Source organism: Mobula hypostoma, chromosome 6, assembly GCF_963921235.1.
Source record: "Mobula hypostoma chromosome 6, sMobHyp1.1, whole genome shotgun sequence".
Classification (NCBI taxonomy): Eukaryota; Metazoa; Chordata; class Chondrichthyes; order Myliobatiformes; family Myliobatidae; genus Mobula; species Mobula hypostoma.
The window spans coordinates 5,232,249-5,248,940 of record NC_086102.1 but is presented as its reverse complement, the minus strand read 5'-3'; the positions used below and the strand labels follow the sequence as shown (position 1 = coordinate 5,248,940).

General features: G+C 45.7%; 1 long non-coding RNA gene across 4 annotated transcripts in view; it reads left to right on the top strand.

The window, feature by feature from the left end:
- Nucleotides 1–3,919: 3,919 nt before the first annotated feature.
- Nucleotides 3,920–16,692, top strand: part of LOC134347799 (uncharacterized) — a 45,754-nt gene continuing 32,981 nt past the window's right edge. Inside the window, exons 1-2 of one of the 4 annotated variants that reach the window (XR_010018252.1) lie at nucleotides 3,920–4,248; nucleotides 14,278–14,371. This is a non-coding gene — a long non-coding RNA (uncharacterized LOC134347799). The other 3 variants (XR_010018253.1, XR_010018251.1, XR_010018254.1) reach the window with 3 other exon arrangements.

Below are 16,692 nucleotides of genomic sequence, written 5' to 3'. Positions count from 1 at the left end.
ACAGAGGAGATGTCAGAGGTAAGTTTTTTTACTCGGCGAGTGGTGAATGCGTGGAATGGGCTGCCGGCAACGGTGGTGGAGGCGGATACGATAGGGTCTTTTAAGAGACTTTTGAATTGGTCCATGGAGCTTTGAAAAATAGAGGACTATAGGTAAGCCTAGTAATTTCTAAGGTAGGGACATGTTCGGCACAACTTTGTGGGCCGAAGGGCCTGTATTGTGCTGTAGGTTTTCTATGTTTCTATTTCAGTGTGGTATAATTCCATGTCATTGTATAACACATTGGTGGAGCCAAATCTGGAGTATTGTGTGCAGTTCTGGTCACCTATCTTCAGGAATGACGCCAGTAAGATTGAAAGAGTGTAGAATTTTAGTTTAGCACAGACTAGATGGGCTGAAGGACACGCTTACATGCTATGTGACTCTACAAGAGGTTCGCGGGGGGTGCGCATAAGGAGTGAGTTACATTCGAGGATGGTCGGCGCGGGGTGGAATACAATAACGTTCAGAGCCAGAAGCATTTCCTTCTGAAGGAACATCAAGGAAAGAGCTCGCCTTTTTTTTGCTGAGATCTGCCAACCTCATTCACATTTGCCTTTAGTAAATATAATTCAGTCTGTCACTGTGGGACCTAATCTCACATTCTCCGGATAAAGAGCTCACACTCAGCACAGTTACATAACCACACACTTCAGTTACCACAGTAGAGGAATGCTTCCAAATACTTTTTTTTCTGCTGATTTCAGATCTATCACAAATGGAAAAGTTTCCGGTGTGAAGTTTTCAACAAGGGTCTTTGGCAGTCTGCACCATCAAAATTGTTGAGCATAGGGGAGAGGGTTACAAGGTGTTAACACAAATGATGCATTTCACTTTATGTTTTGATGTAGACATGATAAATAAACTTGAATGTCAATCTTGAATCGTAAATCAATATACATTTAACTACCTAATGGCATGAACATCGACTTCTCTAACCTGGGAATTTCTACTTCCTTCCCCTTCTCTCTTTTTCCATTCCTCATTCCGGATCCCCTCTCACCCCATCTCTTCTTCTCACCTGCTGATCACTTCCCTTTGGTTCCCCTTCTCCTTCCCTTTCTCCCATTGTCTGCTCTTCTCTCCCAGCAGATTCCTTCTTCAGCCCTTTATCCCATCCAGCTATCATCTTCCAGCTTCTCATTTCATCCTCCCTTCCCCACCCACCCTTCTTCCCCCTCACCTGGCCTCACACCACCAGGTTCAGGAACAGTTACTAACCCTCAACCATCAGGCTCTTGAACCAGAGAAGATAACTTCACTCACACCATCACTGAACCGTTCCCACAGCCAATGGACTCACGTTCAAGGACTCTTCATATCATGTTCTCAATGTTTACTGATTATTTATTTATTATTCTTTCTTTTTGTATTTGCACAGTTTGTTATCTTCTGCATTCTGGCTGAGCATCCTGGTCAGGCGCCCAGTTGACCATCCTGTTGAAGGGTCTTGGCCGGAAACGTCAACTGTACTTTTCCCATAGATGCTGCCTGGCTGCTGCATTCCCCCAGCATTCTGTGTTTGTGTTGTTTGGATTTCCAGCCTCGGCAGATTTTCTCTTGTTTGTGATTACTACACTACTATCTCTTCCAGGGATGCCTACCCTGGAGAAGTTTATATCTTCCCTTCGACGGGAGTTCCGTGAAACTCTCTCTCACTGCTCCCTCTGTGATCTCTGCTGCTCTCCGACTCCTCGACCATGTGCTCACCCAGACCCGCTACGACAACCATGTATCTTTCCTGGGAACATGTCTTCATCGCCAGCTCATACCACGTGGCTTCCAGATTCGTCTTCAAGCTTCTTGACTTGGACCCTTTGAGGATGTCTTGCCAAAGACTTCTCTTTGGTATTCACCAATGTGAGGGAACTTGATGATGGTGAGGACAATATGAGTGAGGTTGATGTTCTGGAGCATGTTGATATTAAGGGAGAGGAGGTGTTGGAGTTGTTAAAATACATTAGGACGGATAAGTCCCCGGGGCCTGACGGAATATTTCCCAGGCTGCTCCACGAGGCGAGGGAAGGGATTGCTGAGCCTCTGGCTAGGATCTTTATGTCCTCGTTGTCCACGGGAATGGTACCGGAGGATTAGAGGGAGGCGAATGTTGTCCCCTTGTTCAAAAAAGGTAGTAGGGATAGTCCAGGTAATTATAGACCAGTGAGCCTTATGTCTGTGGTGGGAAAGCTGTTGGAAAAGATTCTTAGAGATAGGATCTATGGGCATTTACAGAATTATGGTCTGATCAGGGACAGTCAGCATGGCTTTGTGAAGGGCAGATCGTGTCTAACAAGCCTGATAGAGTTCTTTGAGGAGGTGACCAGGCATATAGATGAGGGTAGTGCAGTGGATGTGATCTATATGGATTTTAGTAAGGCATTTGACAAGGTTCCACATGGTAGGCTTATTCAAAAAGTCAGAAGGCATGGGATCCAGGGAAGTTTGGCCAGGTGGATTCAGAACTAGCTTGCCTGCAGAAGGCAGAGGGTCGTGGTGGAGGGAGTACATTCTAATTGGAGGATTGTGACTAGTGGTGTCCCACAAGGATCTGTTCTGGGACCTCTACTTTTCGTGATTTTTATTAACGACCTGGATGTGGGGGTAGAAGGGTGGGTTGGCAAGTTTGCAGACGACACAAAGGTTGGTGGTGTTGTAGATAGTGTAGAGGATTGTCAAAGTTTGCAGAGCGACATTGATGGGATGCAGAAGTGGGCTGAGAAGTGGTAGATGGAGTTCAACCTGGAGAAGTGTGAGGTGGTACACTTTGGACGGACAAGCTCCAAGGCAGAGTACAAAGTAAATGGCAGGATACTTGGTAGTGTGGAGGAGCAGAGGGATCTGGGGGTACATGTCCACAGATCCTTGAAAGTTGCCTCACAGGTAGATAGGGTAGTTAAGAAAGCTTATGGGGTGTCAGCTTTCATAAGTCGAGGGATAGAGTTTAAGAATCGCAATATAATGATGTAGCTCTATAAAACTCTGGTTAGGCCAGACTTGGAGTACTGTGTCCAGTTCTGGTCGCCTCACTATAGGAAGGATGTGGAAGCATTGGAAAAGGTGCAGAGGAGATTTACCAGGATGCTGCCTGGTTTAGAGAGTATGCATTATGATCAGAGATTAAGGGAGCTAGGGCTTTACTCTTTGGAGAGAAGGAGGATGAGAGGAGACATGATAGAGGTGTACAAGATATTAAGAGGAATAGATTGAGTGGATAGCCAGCACCTCTTCCCCAGGGCACCACTGCTCAATACAAGAGGATATGACTTTAAGGTAAGGGGTGGGAAGTTCAAGGGGGATATTAGAGGAAGGTTTTTTACTCAGAGAGTGGTTGGTGCGTGGAATGCACTGCCTGAGTCAGTGGTGGAGGCAGATACACTAATGAAGTTTAAGAGACTATTAGACAGGTATATGGAGGAATTTAAGGTGGGGGCTTATATGGGAGGCAGGGTTTGAGAGTCGGCACAACATTGTGGGCCAAAGGGCATATAATGTGCTGTACTATTCTATGTTCTATGTTCTGAAGGGTTTTGGCCCGAAACATTGACTATTTTTTTCCATAGCTGCTGCCTGGCCTGCTGAGTTCCTCCAGGACTTTTGTGTGTGTTGGACAATCTTTCATTGATTCTGTTATATTTATTATTCTATAGATATGTTGAGTATATGCACAAGATGAAGAATCTCAGTGTTGTTTCTGGTGACTAATATGTACTTTGATAATAAAATATACTTTGAACTATCTCCTGGCAGCGTGTACTCCTCCTGTTCCCCCCACCTTCTTATTCTGGCTTCTTCCTCCCCCCCCCCGCCATTTTCAATCCCGATGAAGGGTCTCTGCCTGAAACTTTATTCCTCTCCATAGTTTGACGTTTATCCTGTGGGTGCTCCAGTCTGCACAGCTAGTCAGAAGGAGGCTTTTACGTATTGGGTCCCTGTCTGTGTTAGTATTTCCTTTCCTTCCAGTCGGTTTGGGGAAAAAAGCATTGTACGTAAATATTTGCTGTACTTTGCACACTGCCAGGTTGTCATGTGCTTTTAAGCTGCTGAATATATTTATAGTGATGACATCTGGAGGGCGGCAGCTGACTGTGTCAACAGCAAGCTCGCAATCACACCGTGTTGAACACCGAGGGGAAATGGAACAATGAAGAAAGTGCTCCTGAGACACGTGAGAGGCTGGAATCTCTCTGATTCTCTCCCATCAGGCAGGAGGTACCAAAGCATTAAGTCAAGAACCGCACTGTCTGTAAGGAGTTTGTATATTCTCTTCATGACCACATGTTTCCTCCGGGCGCTCGACAGTCCGGAGATGTACCGGTTAGTAGGTTAATTGATCATTGTAAATTGTCTCGTGATTAGGCTAGGGTTAAACCAGTGGGTTGCTGGGCAGTGTGACTCAAAGAGCTGGAAAAGTCTGTTCTATGCTGTATCTCAGTAAAATAATTTTTTAAAAGAACAGTTAAGATAGGAATAGCTTCTTCCCCCAGGATGTAAGACAACCAAACTCCCTGCCACCGCCCAGGTTTCATCAGGTATGAAACGCCAGTAACATTATACTGTTTACTTTTTAACTTGTGTTGTAAATGCACCCTATTATTTGTTAATTTAATTGTGGTAATATTTCATTATGTGTCATTGTGTGAGTTAAATGTACCGTGTTGTGCACCTTGGTCTGGAGGAACGTTGTTTCGTTTGGTCATGTATATGTGTACGGCAGAATGACAATAAACTGAACTTGAATCTGACACAACACACACACACACAAACGCATATATACACACATGTAGACACGCACGCGTGTGCATGAACATGCACAAAATATTAGAGGAACTCAGCAGGTCTGGCAGCATCAATGGAGGAAAATGGGAAATAAACAGTCAACATTTCGGGCCTAGACCCACATCAGTCCTGCTCTGAAGAGTAAAAGGTCATATAGAGTGGACAAGAGAGGATGTTTTCTATAAGTCTCGGGCCAGAGGGCACAGCCTCACAATAGATTTGTGTCCATTTAGAACAGAGATGAAGAGGAATTTTTTTTGCCAGAGGATGGCGAATCTGTGGAATTCATTTCTACCGCCAGCTGTGGAGGCCAAATCATTGAGTATATTTAAAATGGAGGTTGATAGGTTCTTGATTAGTTAGGACGTCAAAGGTTATGGGGAGAAGGCAGGAGAATGCAGATGAGTGGGATAATAAATCAGATATCGTGGAATAGCAGAGCAAACTTGATGGCGTCTGGTCTTAAAGTACAATCGTACCGTTCAGGAAGCAGTTGGATAGATACATGAAGGGGTGGGCTTTAGAGTGATGGGGGCCGATGTGGGAAATGGGGACTATCTGGATGAGCACCGTGGTCAGCACAGACTGGTTCGGGCCGAATGGCCTGCACCCATGCTGCATTGCACTGTGACTCTGGCAGCTGGGAGATCACGTTACAGGCACACAATTTGCTGGTGAGACCACACCTGGAGTACTGCGCACGGTTCTGGTCACCCCACTGTGGGAAAGATTAGAGAGATGAAAGAAATGAGCTTTTATCTCTCATACTTATACAGTGAAATGTGTCGTATGCATCAGCTCAAATCAGCAACCATTCTGCTGAGCAGCATGTTTCCAACACTAACACAGCATGCCCACAGCCCACCAACCCCAACCTGTACGTCTTTGGACTGTGAGAGGAAACTGAGCACCCAGAGGAAACGCACACGGACACAAGGAGAACGAACAAACTCCTTACAGACAGTGTGGGAATTGAACCCGGGTTACTGGCGCTGTGATAGCGTTACATTAACTCCCAGGCTACCATGTCACCCTGAGGGGAGTACATTATTCACACAGAGCGAATCGCTGCCCTCGGGAACGAGCCACCAGAGGAGGCCAGAACAGTGACAGTACATACTAGAACGAGCAGGCAGTGGAGGGTTAAGAGAGAGTGTAGCTGGTAATGCAATGATGTTGCAGCTCAGGACAGACAGACAGACAGACGGAATGGTACACAGATAGACAGGAAGATGCATGGACAGACAGACAGACGGAATGGTACACAGATAGACAGGAAGATGCATGGACGGACAGACAGACAGACGGAATGGTACACAGATAGACAGGAAGATGCATGGACAGACAGACAGACGGACGGGGTGGTACACAGATAGACAGGAAGATGCATGGACAGACAGATAGACAGACGGAATGGTACACAGATAGACAGGAAGATGCATGGACAGACAGACAGACAGATGGAATGGTACACAGATAGACAGGAAGATGCATGGACAGACAGACAGACAGACGGGATGGTACACAGATAGACAGGAAGATGCATGGACAGACAGACAGACAGACGGGATGGTACACAGATAGACAGGAAGATGCATGGACGGACAGACAGACAGAATGGTACACAGATAGACAGGAAGATGCATAGACAGACAGACAGACGGAATGGTACACAGATAGGCAGGAAGATGCATGGACAGACAGACAGACAGACGGGATGGTACACAGATAGACAGGAAGATGCATGGACAGACAGACAGACGGGATGGTACACAGATAGACAGGAAGATGCATGGACAGACAGACAGACAGACGGGATGGTACACAGATAGACAGGAAGATGCATGGACAGACAGACAGACAGATGGGATAGTACACAGATAGACAGGAAGATGCATGGACAGACAGACAGATGGAATGGTACACAGATAGACAGGAAGATGCATGGACAGACAGACAGACAGATGGGATAGTACACAGATAGACAGGAAGATGCATAGACAGACAGACGGGATGGTACACAGATTGACAGGAAGATGCATGGACAGACAGACAGACGGAATAGTACACAGATTGACAGGAAGATGCATGGACAGACAGATGGGATGGTACAGAGATAGACAGGAGGATGTATGGACAGACAGAGAGACAGAAGGATTGGTACACAGATAGACAGGAAGATGAATGGACAGACAGATGGATAATTCGACAGGCAGATATACTAAGTACATATGGATAAGTAGACAATAAGATGGAGAGGCAGCCACTGAGACAGACAGGTAATCTTTAATGCAGGTAGTGTAAACAGTGAGAGCTCGATGGGTTGTGTATGGAACAGAAGATTGAGTGTGATAGACTGACAGGCAGTCCAGGGATTACAGGATTGGTGGGTATTCAGACAGGAGTAAACTCATCAGCAAGCAGATCTGAACAGGAAAACAGTGGAAAATAAATCCAGTATTAATGCTACACATAGAGGCCATTCGGCACGAGTCCCATGCTAGCTCACGGTGCGATCCGTTCCCCTACTGATTTTCCCTGCCACCTACTCTGCTCATTTTCAACTCAAAGTTCAAATTTATTATCAAACTCTGTAAATTTTGTCATATACTGTACTACCGAGTTTCATTTTCTCATGGACATTCACAGTAGAACAGAGAAATACAATAGAATCAATGAAAAACTACAGACAAAGACTAACAAACAACTGACGCGCAAAAGACGAAGTGCAAATATAAAAAAAATAATGATAGCAAGAACAACTTATTTAATAGATATAGTCATTCCAAACACACACAACTCACAGAAATCAGTAAGTGAAAATGACCAGAAATACGCTGAATTAAAAGAGGAAATTGGACCACAATACCAGAAGAGAAAGGAGCAGAATTCGGCCATTTGGCCCATCACGTCTGCTCCATCATTTCATCATGGCTGATCCAATTTTCCTCACAGGCCCAAACTCCTGTCTTCTCCCTTCATGTCCTGACCATAAATAATCTATCAACCTCTGCCTTAAAGACTTGGCCTCCTCACCACCTGTGGCAGCAAATTCCACAGATACCACTCCCTGGCTAAAGAAGTTCTTCCTCATTTCCCTTCTAAAAGACTGTGTCCTCTGGTTTTAGACTCTCCCACCACAGGAGACATCCTCTCCACACCCACTCTATTGAGGCTTTTCAACATTTGATAGGTTTCAATAAGGTCACCGTTCATTCCTCTGAATTCCTGTGAGTGCAGGCCCAGAGCCATTAGGCCTCTTCATACCACAACCCATTCAATCCTGGGATTATTTTCATGAATCTCCTTTGAACCCTCTCCAGTTTCAGCACATCCTTTCTAAGATAAGGGTTGGCTGGTGGCACAGTGAGATCAGCGCCGGGCTCGAGAACGGAGGTTCTCGAGTTCGATCCAGCGACAGACAGCTCCCGAGCGCGCTCTCCATCCGCGCCGGGTTGATGTCCGGCTCGCAACTCGACCTCGTAAAAAAAACACACTGCCACCTCCAGTTTAAATTCCCACACGGAATATTATGGAGGATCAAATACAAATCCAAAGGGGCCAAAAACTGCTCACGACACTCCAAGTGAAGCCTCACCAGGGCTTTATGAAGTCTCAATATTGTATCTTGCTCCGGATGGCTCTTGATGTGAGTTGACAACAGCACATGACGAACGTTGATCTCTATAACAACCTACCGATGACTCACCACTAAATTCGAGGCGAGAAGACTGCAACTAGCGGGGCATTGTCTACGCCACCCCGAGCTACCTGCCAGCCTAGTCATCATGTGGGAGCCCAAGCACGGGAGGATGAACCCTGGGCGCCCTCCCAAGACTATGGTCAACACGCTCCTAGAAGACAGTGGCGTGGCTAATGTAGATGAACTGAACACACTGATGAGGGAGAGGGAGAAGTGGAGAGTCCGTCATCGTGCCCGACGCCGGCCCCCTCGGCCTGAGTCGACGTAGTAGTAGTAGTAGTAATATTGTATATTTGATTGGAGTACTACACAGACGCAACAAAGAGCATTCTCGCACAGGTCCGACAAAGAGCTTTTAAAAACCCAATCTCTATAAGAGAGCAGCGTCGCCCAGCGGAGCGGTCATCGTGGGAGCGGTCGCCATTGAAGTAGTCTTGGGTCAGAGAGGTAAGACTTCGGCTTTGCACGGCGTCGGGGAGAGCAGGTGAAGTCTAGATAAGTTAATTCTTTATTCCTTATTTATCTCTAGAGAGAATAGGGGGTGGGTCTACAGAGCCAGTGTTCTGTGCTCAGTGTCAGATGTGGGATTTCCAGGAGACTTCCAGCCTTCCTGATGGCCACATCTGCGCCAGGTGCATCGAGCTGCAGCTCCTCAGAGACCGAGTTAGGGAACTGGAGATGCAGCTCAATTACCTTTGGCTTGCTGGGGAGACTGAGGAGCTGATAGACAGGAGCTACAGGGAAGTAGTCACCTCAAGGCTACAGATGACGGATAAATGGGTGGCTGTCAGGAGAGGGAAGGGGGAACGTCAGATAGTGCAGAGCGCCTGTGGCTGTCCCCCTCAACAATAAGTACTCCATTTTGAGTGCTGTTGGTGGGGGGGGGGAGGGAAATGACCTATCTGGGGGAAGCATCAGCGGCCGTGCCTCTGGCACTGAGTCTGGCCCTGTGGCTCAGTAGGCAGAAGTGATAGGGGACTCTATAGTTATGGGGACAGACAGGTGATTCTGTGGAAGTAAAAAGGAAACACGGATGGTAGTTTGACCCCCAGGTGCCAAGGTCCATGATATCCTGAAAAGGGAGGGTGAGCAGCCAGAAGCCATGGTACATATTGATACCAACAACATAGGAAGAAAAAGGAAGGAGGTCCTGAAAACAGACTACAGGGAATTGGGAAGGAAGCTGAAAAGCAGGACCTCAAGGGTGGTAATCTGGGAATTGCTGCCCGTGCCATGTGACAGTGAGTATAGGAATAGGATGAGGTGGAGGATAAATGCATGGCTGAGGGATTGGAGCGGAGGCAGGGATTCAGATTTCTGGATCATTGGAATCTCTTCTGGGGCAGGTGTGATCTGTATAAAAAGGGACTGGTTGCACTTGAAAAAGAGGGGGACCAATATTCTTGCAGGCAGGTTTACTAGAGCTGTTGAGAGTGGTTTAAACTATTATGGCAGGGGGATGGGGACCAGGATGATAGAGCTGAAGATGAGCCAGCAGGTTTATGAGTAGATGATGGGTGTAACAGGAAGGCAAGGAAGGTCAGGCCAATGACTGGGTACATGTACAGACAGAGCAAAGAGTTAGATTGAACCACAGAGGCAAAATTCAAAAGGTTGAAGAATACAGGACTAAAGATGTTGGATTTAAATGTGCATAACATTCGGAATAAGGTGGACAAACGCGTAACACAATTTGAGATTGGTCGGTATGACGTTGTGGGCATCACAGAGTCATGGCTGAAAGAAGGCCAGAGTTGGGAGCTTAACATCAAAGGCTTTGTGACAAAGTTTGTGGATAATGGAAAGATAGGTGGAGGGGTAGGTAGTGCTGAGGAAGCAATATGATTGCAGCAGGACTTAGACAAATTGGAAGAATGGGCAAAAAATGGCAGATGGAATTCAGAGTTGGGAAATGTACGATGATGGTGAAATCTTAATATTTACTAATTTTAACTATTTTTAATATTTAATATTTGTAATCCAGGGAGTGTGAAGTGCAGAATCAAATATCGCTGTGATGATTGTACATTCTAGTACCAATTGTTTGGCAACAATAAAGTATAAAGTATAAAGTATACTGCATTTTGGGAAAAGGAACAATAGTGCAGACTATTATCTAAATGGGGAAAAAGTTCAAACATCAGAGGCACTTAGGGGTCCTCGTGCAAGACTCCCAGAAGGTTAATTTACAGGTTGAGTCTGTGGTAAAGAAGGCAAATGCAATGTTGGCATTTATTTCAACGGGAATCGAATATAAAAGCAAGGACATAATGCTGAACCTTTATAAGACACTAATCATAAGAACAAAAGAACATAAGAAATAGGAGCAGGAGTCGGCCATCTGGCCCATCGAACCTGCCCCGCTATTCAATAAGATCATGGCTGATCTGTCCATAAACTCAGCTCCATCTACCTGCCTTTTCCCCAGAACCCTTAATTCCTCTACTATGTAAAAACCTATCTAATATGTCTTAAATATATTTAGTGAAGAAACCTCAACTGCTTCCCTGGGTAGAGAATTCCACAGATTCACCACTCTCTGGGAAAAACAGTTTCTCCTCATCTCATTCCTAAATCTTCTCCCCTGAATCTTGAGGCAATGTCCCCTAGTTCTAGTCAGGCTGCCCGTAGAGTATTGTCAACAGTTTTGGGCCCCATATCTCAGAAAGGATGTGTTGTCATTGGAGAGAGTCCAGAGGAGGTTCATGAGGATAATTCTGGGGATAAAGGAGTTAACATATGAGGAGTGCTTAGTAGCTTCGGGCCTGTACTCACTGGAATTTAGAAGAATGCAGGGGTATCTCATTGAAACCTACTGAATGTTGCAAGGACTAGATAGAGTGGATGTGGAGAGGATGTTTTCTATGGTGGGAGTATCCAGAACTAGAGGGCACAGCCTCCAGATTAAGGACCAATCCTGTAGAACAGAGGTAATAGCGAATTTTTCTAGCTAGAGAGTGGTAAATCCGTGGAATACTCTGCCACAGACTACGGCGGAGGCCAAGTCCATGCGTATATTTAGGGCAGAATTTGATCATTTCCTGACCAGTCAGGGCATCAAAGGATATGCGAGAAGGTAGGTATAGGGGGTTAAGTGGGATCGGGGATCAGCCATGATGGAATGGTGGACCAGACTTGATGGGCTGAATGGCCTAATTCTGATCCTATCTCTTATGGGCTTATGTTCTTGTCTTTGCTTTTATATTCTAGTTCTCTCAAAATGAATGCTAAATTTGCATTTGCCTTCCTCAATACTGACTCAACCTGCAAATTTACCTTTAGGGAATCCTGCACAAGGACTCCCATGTCCCTTTGCAACTCAAATTTTTGAATTTTCTCTCCACTTAGAAAATAATCTACACTTTTATTTCTTCTACCAAAGTGCATGACCACGCACTTCCCAACACTATACTCCATCTGCCATTTCTTTGCCCATTCTCCTAATTTGTCTAAATCCTTCTGTAGCCTCTCTACTTTCTCAAATCTACCTGCCCCTCCACCTATCTTCATGTTGTCTGCGAACCTGGCCACAAAGCCATCAATTCCATCATCCAAGTAAAAAGTCGCAGTCCCAACACAGAGCCCCTGTGGAACACCACTAGTCACTGGCTGCCAACCAGAAAAGGCTCCCTTTATTCCCACTCTTTGCCTTTTGGATTCAGCCAAAGCTTTACCCATGCTAGAATCTTTCCTGTAATTCCATGGTCTCTTATCTTGCTAAGTAGCTTCTTGTGTGGCACCTTATCAAAAGGTACATAACACTCACTGATTCTCCCTTGTCTATCCTGCTTATTATTCCTTCAAAGAATTCCAAAAGATTTGTCAGGCAAAATTGTCCCTTGAGGAAACCATGATGACTATGGCCTATTTTATCATGTGCCTCCAAGTACCCTGAGACCTCATCCTTAATAATCAACTCCAACATCTTCCCAACCACTGAGGTCAGACTAAATGGCCTATAATTTCTTTTCTTCTTATAATTTCCTCTCTTTCAGAACCCTGAGGTGTACACCATCTGGTCCAGGAGACTTATCTACCTTCAGATCTTTCAGTTTCTAATAACCTTTTCCTTAGTAATGGCAACTTCACACACTTTTGCCCTCAAAACTCTGGAACTTTCAGCATACTACTAGTGCCTTCCACAGTGAAGACTGATGCAAAATACTTATTCAGTTCATCTGCCATTCCCTTGTCCTCTGTTACTTCCTCAACAACAGCATTTTCCAGCAGTCCAATATCCACTCTCACCTCTCTTTTACACTTTATATATCTGAATAAACTTTTGGTATCCTCTTTAATATCATTGGCTAGTTTACTTTCGTATTCCATCTTTTCCTTCTTTATGACTTTTTAGTTGCTTTTTGTTGGTTTTTAAAAGCTTCCCAATCCACTAACTTCCTGTTATTTTTTGCTCTATTACATGCCCTCATTTTGGCTTTATGTTGTCTTTGGCTTCTCTTGTCAGCTGCGGTTGTGTCATCCTGACTGTATAATACTTTTATTTCTTGGGATGTCTATTGTTCACCTTCTGAACTGCTCCCAGAAGAGCAGCAATTGCTACTTTGCCATCATCCCTGCTAGTGTTCCATTCCAGTCATTTTGGCCAGCTCCTCTCTCACTAGTTAACCTGATTAACCAGATCTCTCCAGCCACACTAAGGGGCAGTTCAGAGTGGTGAATTAACCCACCGACCTGCACATCTTTGGGATGTGGGAGGAAACTGGAGCAATCAAAGGAAAACCGCACCGCGACGGGAAGAATGTACAGGCGGGACACCACCTCAGCATAGTGATTCTGCTCCACAGTGAACCTTGTTTAACAGCCTGTCCTGGTCCAACCACAATGACATCACAGCCAAGAAAGTTCACCAATGCCTCTACTTCCTCAGGAGACTGCAAAAAACCATGAGACCATAAGACCTAGGAGCAGAATTAGGCTATCTGGCCCATCAAGTCTGTTCCGCCTCTCAATCATGGCTGATCCTTTTTTTACTCTCTCCTCCTCAGCCCCAGTTCCCAGCCTTCTCCCTGTAACCTTTGATGCCGTGTCCAATCAAGAATCTATCAAGCTCTGCCTTAAATACACCCAACAACCTGGCCTCCACAGCTGCATGTGGCAATAAATTCCACAAATTCACCGCCTAAAGCAATTTTTCCACATCTCTGTTTTGATAGGGTGCCCCTCTATCCTGAGGCTGTGTCATCTTGTCCTAGACTCTGCCACCATGGGAACCATCCTTTCCACATCTACTCTGTTTAGGCCTTTTAACATTCGAAAGGTTTCAATGAGGTCCCCCTTCATCCTTCTGAATTCCAGCGAGTACAGACCCAGAGCCATCAAACGTTCCTCGTATGAGAACCCTTTTATTCTCAGAATCATTCTTGTGAACCTCCTCTGGACCCTCTCCAATGCCAGCACATCTTTTCTAAGATGAGGAGCCCAAATCTGTTCACTATCCTCAAGGTGATGCCTCTCCAGTGCCTTATAGAGCCTCAGCATCACATCCTTGAGGAAGTTTGACAAGTCCCTGTCAACTCTTAACCATAGAAAGCATCGATGTATCACAGTTTGGTACGGCAGCCACTCTGCCCATGACAGCAAGGAGCTGCAGAGAGTTGTAGACACAGCTTTGCACGTCACAGAAACCAACCTCCCCTCCATGGACTCTGTCTACACTTCTCCCCGTGTCAGTAAAGGAATCAGAAAACTCAAAGACCCCACCCACCCTGAACATTCGCTCTTCTCCCCTCTCCCATCAGGCAGAAGATACTAAAGGCTGAAAGCACGTACCACCAGGCACCAGGACAGCCTCTACCCCACGGTTATAAGGTTATTGAGTAGTTCCCCAGTACGGTAAGATGGACTCTTGACCACACAATCCACCTCGATATGATCTTGCACTTTCTCATTTACCGGCACTGCACTCTTTCGGTGCTTGGGAGTCCAGGGAGGGGTAGCACCTGTGGTGAAGGGGCTTACTGTGTCCGTTCTGGGACAGTTCACTCACCTTTGGGCCCCACCAGATACTCGGCTCTCATTTGTGGCTCCGGTGAGTTGTTTACATGTGACAGCGACCACACCCCAGCACACCGCTTCAGCAAGCGGGTGAGGGTGGCCAGCAGGCTCGTACCCCGGTGTGACAGGGCATGCCTGTCATAACACGTGGAGTCTGCCCCGGCAGACCGGGCGGATGAGATCTACAGTGAGGTCCAGCCGTCAGGAAGGCGGCTCTGCATCGCTCCCTGGAGAGCGAAGGGCACGATGAGGCACAGTGGTTGTCCACTGCGACCAAGGAAGGCCCCAGTTTGTGACGCTTGTTCGTACCTCTGGGACCAGACCGCTGAGGTCGAGAAAGCGGAACTGGCCCAGCGCAACGGCTTTTCCATGTTAAAAACTCTCCCACACATGTCTCCTGTCATTGTTGGATACAACAGATAACCAACCACCACTCGTTCAGTGGTATTGTTATTGATTTAACCTCTTCAAGCTCAGTGCACTGTGTAGTGATCTGATCGGTATGAACAGTATGCAAGACAAGCTTTTCACTGGATCGCAGTACATCTGACAATAATAACCCAATTCTATCACCAAATGCCTTGTTCTTTCTTGTATCATTATGTATTCCTTGTGAACACTGCTTATCTGATGCTCTGTGTCTGTGATGCTGAGCCAAGGACACGTGGACTTGCGCAGATGACAATAAACTTAAAATTCAAAAGAAATAAATTATCAAAGTACGTGTATGTTACTATATACCACCTTGAGATTAATTTTTTGCAGGCATTTACAGGGAAAGAGTACTGAAAGCATGAGTTGCAGAGTCCTTCAAAGTACATCTGCAGGGTGTGGAGTGAGTTCTGCGCTGTAGTGAGTGAAAATATCCACGCTGCTTCAGAAGTTCTACGGCTGTCGATGATAGCAGTTCCTGAACAGAGCGATGTAGGACCTGGGGTTTCTGTACCTCCTGCCTGGTGGTTGCAGCGGGAAGAGAGCCTGGGGTGGGTGGCGGGAATCTTCCATGATGGATGTGATCTTGGTGTCTCTGCGACCTGTAGTCAACGAACGACACAGCACTAAACTGAACATTCCTAGACTGTCTCAAGGTTTGATGTTGAAGATTCTGTGTGTTACTGTCTCTATTTTTCAATTTGTTTTTTATGCGGTGGGTGGCTGATGTTTTCTTTGAATAGGTTTCATGGTGTTCCTTTGTTTCGCGGCTGTATGTGGGAAGATGAGTCTCAGGGTTGTATAGTGCATGCATACTTTGATAATACATGTACTTTGAATCTCGTGGCAGCGCTGCTTGTAAACATATTTGCATGGATGAACTACAACAATTGTTCATCCCAGTTTGGCAAAAGAATAAATCAAGGAAGGTAGTGCACCCGTGGCTGACAAGAGAAATTAGGGATAGTATCAATTTCAAAGAAGTAGCATACAAATTAGCCAGAGAAAGTGGCTCACCTGAGGACTGGGAGAAATTCAGAGTTCAGCAGAGGAGGACAAAGGGCTTAATTAGGAAGGGGAAAAAGGATTATGAGAGAAAACTGGCAGAGAACATAAAAACGGACTGTAAAAGCTTTTATAGATATGTAAAAAGGAAAAGACTGGTAAAGACAAATGTAGGTCCCCTGCAGACAGAAACAGGTGAATTGATTATGGGGAGCAAGGACATGGCAGACCAATTGAATAATTACTTTGGTTCTGTCTTCACTAAGGAGGACATAAATAATCTTCCGGAAATAGTAAGGGACAGAGGGTCCAGTGAGATGGAGGAACTGAGTGAAATACATGTTAGTAGGAAAGTGGTGTTAGGTAAATTGAAGGGATTGAAGGCAGATAAATCCCCAGGGCCAGATGGTCTGCATCCTAGAGTGCTTAAGGAAGTAGCCCAAGAAATAGTGGATGCATTAGTGATAATTTTTCAAAACTCGTTAGATTCTGGACTAGTTCCTGAGGATTGGAGGGTGGCTAATGTAACCCCACTTTTTAAAAAAGGAGGGAGAGAGAAACCGGGGAATTATAGGCCGGTTAGTCTAACGTCGGTGGTGGGGAAACTGCTGGAGTCAGTTATCAAAGATGTGATAACAGCACATTTGGAAAGCGGTGAAATGATCGGACAAAGTCAGCATGGATTTGTGAAAGGAAAATCATGTCTGACGAATCTCATAGAA